This window comes from Cherax quadricarinatus, unplaced genomic scaffold, assembly GCF_038502225.1.
Source record: "Cherax quadricarinatus isolate ZL_2023a unplaced genomic scaffold, ASM3850222v1 Contig772, whole genome shotgun sequence".
Lineage (NCBI taxonomy): Eukaryota > Metazoa > Arthropoda > Malacostraca > Decapoda > Parastacidae > Cherax > Cherax quadricarinatus.
Window position 1 is genome coordinate 65,001 of NW_027195798.1, and position 7,500 is coordinate 72,500.

At 34.8% G+C, this 7,500-nt stretch overlaps 1 protein-coding gene across 1 annotated transcript in view; it reads right to left on the reverse strand.

The window, feature by feature from the left end:
* Nucleotides 1–7,500, reverse strand: part of LOC138851487 (arrestin domain-containing protein 2-like) — a 108,861-nt gene that overhangs the window by 45,782 nt on the left and 55,579 nt on the right. The window lies entirely within an intron of this gene.

Sequence of the window (7,500 nt, forward strand, 5' to 3'; positions counted from 1 at the left end):
ATATATACGTCAGGGTTTTGAAGCTTTCTAGATTGTGTTGAGTATGTGTCTCCCGCATCAGTGTCCAGCAGTAGTTGGCCATCATTCTGATCGTCAGTTTCCCCTGATATATTTTCTCCATGATGGCTGAGTCTTAGTTAAGTCTTTCAATGTGTTCATCACTAATAACTCCGTCAAGGTGAGAATGGAGGGAATGAATTTGGACGGACATCCTATATCCCAGTAGATAATATAATTTCAATAACTCTTCTACAATATTTCTGTAATTATTACTGTGCTGGTTGACTCACAAACCTGCGGAAGTTTTCGTGACTGTCGTTCACTCTCTCAGTTCGGCATCTTTGGAGACTTTTCTTAAAGTGAAGATCATTTAGTAACTTCCGAATCTGAGTATAAATGAAGATACCTTAATTCAGTTTAGTATCACTAACTTTGGAAAATTTCTCCTTCAGGTAGACAAACCCGGCATCTTTTTTTGTCCAAAGATTCGGCAAAGTTTTTAATGATTCCTACCTTGATTTGTAAAGGTGGATGAAAAGTAAAAGGACACAAGTGCAACTAATGTGACATTTATTGTGGCAACGTTTTGCTCTCCAGGAGATTTATCAAGCCATTATCAAGGTAATGGCTTGATAAAGCTCCTGGAGAGCAAAACGTTGCCACAATAAATGTCACATTAGTTGCACTTGTGTCCTTTTACTTTACATATTGTCGGTAATTCTACCAACTTTATTACAAAGGTGGATGAAATATGTTCTTTGGATCGACTAGTAGCCTCTTTGAACGTTCTTCACGCCTGCCTCATACGATTCTCGAACTAGCCACGTATGATCAATGAGTATAGTGCTGCTTTGTATCACCACTGTCACACAGAAACAGGCAACAACAGTACTCTGTAAATCCCCTTTACAGTCCCAGTAACAAACCTCTTACTTTTAGATCACCACAGATTTTCCACCCAAACTTCTCACATTCTATCAGAGTAACAAGTTTTCGCATTATTTTTGTTTCTTTCAAGTCTCCAGTGAGAGTTAAAGGTAGATTTGGTAGTGTGTTACCATTGTGAAAACTGTCTTCACTCATATTTTATTGGAGCCAATAAACAAAGGTCACACTGTAGCCTCATAAGGTTTACCCAAAGGAACGAAGAGATCATTACCATCACAACAATAACACGTTGACTCTTCAGATTTAAAATAAGTTTCAAAGCATTTTTACAGCTTTCTGTAGCTGATCTGTGTGTCTGGGCGCAGTTAATTCCACTACTTTAATCTACAACCAACTCTGACCCTTGGATAAACTAAGATCACTCATAAGATCATTAAGGTTACATTGAGTCACTAGACGTACTTCCTGCTACTTGACTTCAGCCGATTCAAACTTGGAATCCTAGTTATTGGCTTCTTTATCATCAATGTGGAAATATATCTTTACAAGGTCACCGGTGGCAGTGGAACAGTGAGAACCTCTGAATGATCCACCCGTCTGATATCAGAAGGATGATCTGCATAAGCTATTCTGACCTTTTCTTTTATGAAAGTCCTGACATTCTTGTGATACAGAAAAAAATAATCCGTGTTGTTATTCTTGAGTTTCCTTCATACTATAGGAAATACAAAAGGCGAAGATAACTTCCCTCCTGCAAACCACTTACGTACGGAGTTGCATCAAGTCTGTATAAGTTGTATCATGTACTTGTATAAATTAAGTCACATACACAACGATGAGGCGAACACAGCCTGTACTGGTCTCTGAAAATATTCTGTCTTCACAACAGTTATGATATATCGTCTCTGCTCTGGCGGAGTACAACTGTCACATACATTACAACTAACATAACTGCAGTTTAAAACAGCCACGAGGCAGTGAAGGCTTATAACTAGACAGTTAAAAATACCACTTACTATGAAAAAAGGAGAAAACGTACAATATAATGGTGATAAAATAATCTCATAAAATCACAAAAGTCAAACAAATCAATAAATCATCTTACATAAAATGACCCAAAAATCAGTGTTCAGGTATACTTTGTATTATTATCAGTGAGGTGCTGCTAGTAGTAACTCTGGGGTATATATCCTCTCTCTGGGGTATACATATCTCCTCACACTGGGGTATCTATCTATCTATCTATCTATCTATCTATCTATCTATCTATCTATATATATATATATATATATATATATATATATATATATATATATGTGTGTGTGTGTGTGTGTGTGTGTGTGTGTGTGTGTGTGTGTGTGTGTGTGTGTGTCGTGCCGAATATGTAAAACTGGTCAATTAGCAAGAACTCATTTAAAATTAAGTCCTTTCTAAAATTTTCTCTTATACGTTTAAAGATATATTTTTTTCATTAATATTGATGTAAAAATTTATAATTTTGCACCAAAAGGAACTTAAAAAAACTTACCTAACCTTATTATAACAAGAACAATGTATTTTAGCCTAACCCAACAAAATATATTTTAGATTTGTTTACAATAATTTAATACTAAACAAACACAGTGAAATATATTTTTTTCGTTAAGTTCAGAATGATTTTGGCGAAATTATTGCATACACAAATTTTCACTTGTCCTATATGGCAAGATGAACGTTGCTATTTAAGCCAAGATCGCAAGTTCTGCCTATTCGGCACGACATATCTATATCTATATCTATATATATATATATATATATATATATATATATATATATATATATATATATATATATATATATATATATATTTATTATTATCACACTGGCCGATTCCCACCAAGGCAGGGTGGCCCGAAAAAGAAAAACTTTCACCATCATTCACTCCATCACTGTCTTGCCAGAAGGGTGCTTTACACTACAATTTTTAAACTGCAACATTAACACCCCTCCTTCAGAGTGCAGGCACTGTACTTCCCATCTCCAGGACTCAAGTCCGGCCTGCCGGTTTCCCTGAACCCCTTCATAAATGTTACTTTGCTCACACTCCAACAGCACGTCAAGTATTAAAAACCATTCGTCTCCATTCACTCCTATCAAACACGCTCACGCACGCCTGCTGGAAGTCCAAGCCCCTCGCACACAAAACCTCCTTTACCCCCTCCCTCCAACCTTTCCTAGGCCGACCCCTACCCCGCCTTCCTTCTACTACAGACTGATACACTCTTGAAGTCATTCTGTTTCGTTCCATTCTCTCTACATGACCGAACCACCTCAACAACCCTTCCTCAGCCCTCTGGACAGCAGTTTTGGTAATCCCGCACCTCCTTCTAACTTCCAAACTACGAATTCTCTGCATTATATTCACACCACACATTGCCCTCAGACATGACATCTCCACTGCCTCCAGCCTTCTCCTCGCTGCAACATTCATCACCAATGCTTCACACCCATATAAGAGTGTTGGTAAAACTATACTCTCATACGTTCCCCTCTTTGCCTCCAAGGACAAAGTTCTTTGTCTCCACAGACTCCTAAGTGCACCGCTCACCCTTTTCCCCTCATCAATTCTATGATTCACCTCATCCTTCATAGACCCATCCGCTGACACGTCCACTCCCAAATATCTGAATACATTCACCTCCTCCATACTCTCTCCCTTCAATCTGATATCCAATCTTTCATCACCTAATCTTTTTGTTATCCTCATAACCTTACTCTTTCCTGTATTCACTTTTAATTTTCTTCTTTTGCACACCCTACCAAATTCATCCACCAATCTCTGCAACTTCTCTTCAGAATCTCCCAAGAGCACAGTGTCATCAGCAAAGAGCAACTGTGACAACTCCCACTTTATGTGTGATTCCTTATCTTTTAACTTCACGCCTCTTGCCAAGACCCTCGCATTTACTTCTCTTACAACCCCATCTATAAATATATTAAACAACCACGGTGACATCACACATCCCTGTCTAAGGCCTACTTTTACTGGGAAATAATTTCCCTCTTTCCTATGTACTCTAACTTGAGCCTCACTATCCTCGTAAAAACTCTTCACTGCTTTCAGTAACCTACCTCCTACACCATACACCTGCAACATCTGCCACATTGCCCCCCTATCCACTCTGTCATACGCCTTTTCCAAATCCATAAATGCCACAAAGACCTCTTTAGCCTTATCTAAATACTGTTCACTTATATGTTTCACTGTAAACACCTGGTCCACACACCCTCTACGTTTCCTAAAGCCTCCTTGTTCATCTGCTATCCTATTCTCAGTCTTACTCTTAATTCTTTCAATAATAACTCTACCATACACTTTACCAGGTATACTCAACAGACTTATCCCCCTATAATTTTTGCACTCTCTTTTGTCCCCTTTGCCTTTATACAAAGGAACTATGCATGCTCTCTGCCAATCCCTAGGTACCTTATCCTCTTCCATACATTTATTAAATAATTGCACCAACCACTCCAAAACTATATCCCCACCTGCTTTTAACCTTTCTATCTTTATCTCATCAATGCCGGCTGCCTTACCCCCTTTCATTTTACCTACTGCCTCACGAACTTCCCCCACACTCACAACTGGCTCTTCCTCACTCCTACAAGATGTTATTATTCCTTGCCCTATACACGAAATCACAGTTTCCCTGTCTTCATCAACATTTAACAATTCCTCAAAATATTCCCTCCATCTTCCCTATACCTCTAACTCTCCATTTAATAACTCTCCTCTCCTATTTTTAACTGACAAATCCATTTGTTCTCTAGGCTTCCTTAACTTGTTAATCTCACTCCAAAACTTTTTCTTATTTTCAACAAAATTTGTTAATAACATCTCACCCACTCTCTCACTTGCTCTCTTTTTACATTGCTTCACCACTCTCTTAACCTCTCTCTTTTTCTCCGTATACTCTTCCCTCCTTGCATCACTTCTACTTTGTAAAAACTTCTCATATGCTAACTTTTTCTCCCTTACTACTCTCTTTACATCATCATTCCACCAATCGCTCCTCTTCCCTCCCGCACCCACTTTCCTGTAACCACAAACTTCTGCTGAACACTCTAACACTACATTTTTAAACCTACCCCATACCTCTTCGACCCCATTGCCTATGCTCTCATTAGCCCATCTATCCTCCAATAGCTGTTTATATTTATATATATACATATATATATCTATATATATCTATCTATCTATCTATCTATCTATATATATATATATATATATATATATATATATATATATATATCTACATATATATATATACATATATATATATATATATATATATATATATATATATATATATATATATATATATATATATATATATATATATATATGTCGTGCCGAATAGGCAGAACTTGCGATCTTGGCTTAAATAGCAACGCTCATCTTGCCATATAGGGCAAGTGAAAATTTGTGTATGCGATAATTTCGCCAAAATCATTCTGAACCTAACGAAAAAAATATATTTCACTGTGTTTGTTTAGTATTAAATTATTGTAAACAAATCTAAAATATATTTAGTTGGGTTAGGCTAAAATAAATTGTTCTTGTTATAATAAGGTTAGGTAAGTTTTCTAAGTTCCTTTTGGTGCAAAATTATAAATTTTTACATCATCATTAATTAAAAAAATATATCTTTAAACGTATCAGAGAAAATTTTAGAAAGACTTAACTTTAAATGAGTTCTTGCTAATTGACCAGTTTTACATATTCGGCACGACATATATATATATATATATATATATATATATATATATATATATATATATATATATATATATATATATATATATATGCAATAAGATCACAGTAAACAGGTGATTTTAAAATATGCAAAACAACCACTGTGAAAGAGTAGTGAAATTCCAAGCGCTTTCGTGACTACTCACATTGTCAAGGAACTATGAAAGAAAATGATTACCAAGAAAAAAATGAATAATCTCTTAGATGATATTGAAACTTATTCTAAACTCAGAAAAAATCCCTTAGAAACCGTTAACAGCAATTTCAATAAAACAATAAAACTTCTACTGAAAGGCAAAGATCAATTAATTAAACAATTTACTTCCACTAATCCATCTTTACCTTACATGTATGGACTAATAAAACACACAAACCAGGGAATCCAGTCAGACCAATTATTAGCTCCATAGGATCAGTTTCATATAAATTATCCAAATGGCTTGTTAGCATTTTGAGCCCTATTGTTGGTAAAATTTCTAACTTTAATGTTAAAAACAACTTAGATTTAGTTGATAAATTAAGCTCATTGACTGACTTAAATGATTTTAACATGGTGAATTTTGATGTTACTTCCTTGTTTACGAAAGTTCCTGTTGATGATTTATTAAGTTTCTTATCTGAAGAACTCGTTAATTATGATTTACCATTGCCAGTTCCTACTATCATTGAACTTATTAAACTTTGCATTGTTGATGCAAAATTTGTATTTAATGATAAGTTTTACACTCAGAAGTTTGGTATGGCAATGGGAAATCCGCTTTCACCTGTTCTTAGTAACCTATACATGGAATTTTTTGAAACAAGGTTGCTTAACACAATCCTCCCTAATAGAGCTAAATGGTTCAGATATGTTGATGATATTTTGTGTCTTATGCCCAAGAATGTAGATATACACCATTTCCTTGGCAAATTAAATAGCTTAGCCCATTCTATAAACTTTACTGTTGAGTTTGAGGAAAATAACTCATTGCCTTTTCTAGATGTTTTAATTATTAAGAGAAATAATGAATTCAAATTTAAAATTTACAGAAAACCTACAAATAACTGTTCCTATGTCCACTATTATTCTTCCCATCAAGATAGAGTCAAACTGTCTGTTTTCTCATCAATGTTTTTGAGAGCTTTACGTATTTGTAGTCCAGAGTTCATAGATGAAGAAATATCCAAAATTTATGAAATAGCCATTGATCTGAAATACCCGAGTAACGCAATTAATAAATCATTTAAATTTGCTAGAAATACTTTTACAACCCAAAAAGGGACAACCAGCCTTATCCAACTAAAAAATATGTTGGTTCTCCCTTACCATGAAAACTTGGTTGATATGCCTTCTCTTCTTAAGACTTTTAATATAAAAGTTGTATTTAAAAATCTTGATACAGTAAAATAACTTTTGATAAAGAATTCCCCCCAAAATGCTGACGGATGTGTCTATAAGATTCCTTGTAAAATTTGCGGTAAAGTTTATTACGGTCAAACTGGTAAAAGTCTCGAACTTAGATTAAAACAACATAAATATAGCATTAGAACTGGACAAGATTCCAATGCTCTATTTATTCATGTGAGAGACTTTAACCATCCAATTGATTTTCAAAAAATTGAGAAAGTTGTATCAAGCAAGTCCATGGTTGACAGGAATATAATTGAATCTTGTTTCATAAAAAGCAGTTTTGAAAAAAATATGAATATTTCCGTTGGTTTATATAAATTAGATTCATTTATAATTAATAAAATTTGGGAAGAGTTTAATAATACATTGGACAAGTAATAAACCTTATTTCTTGGGTAGAATATTTTGTTAGTGGGATATCGTGAGG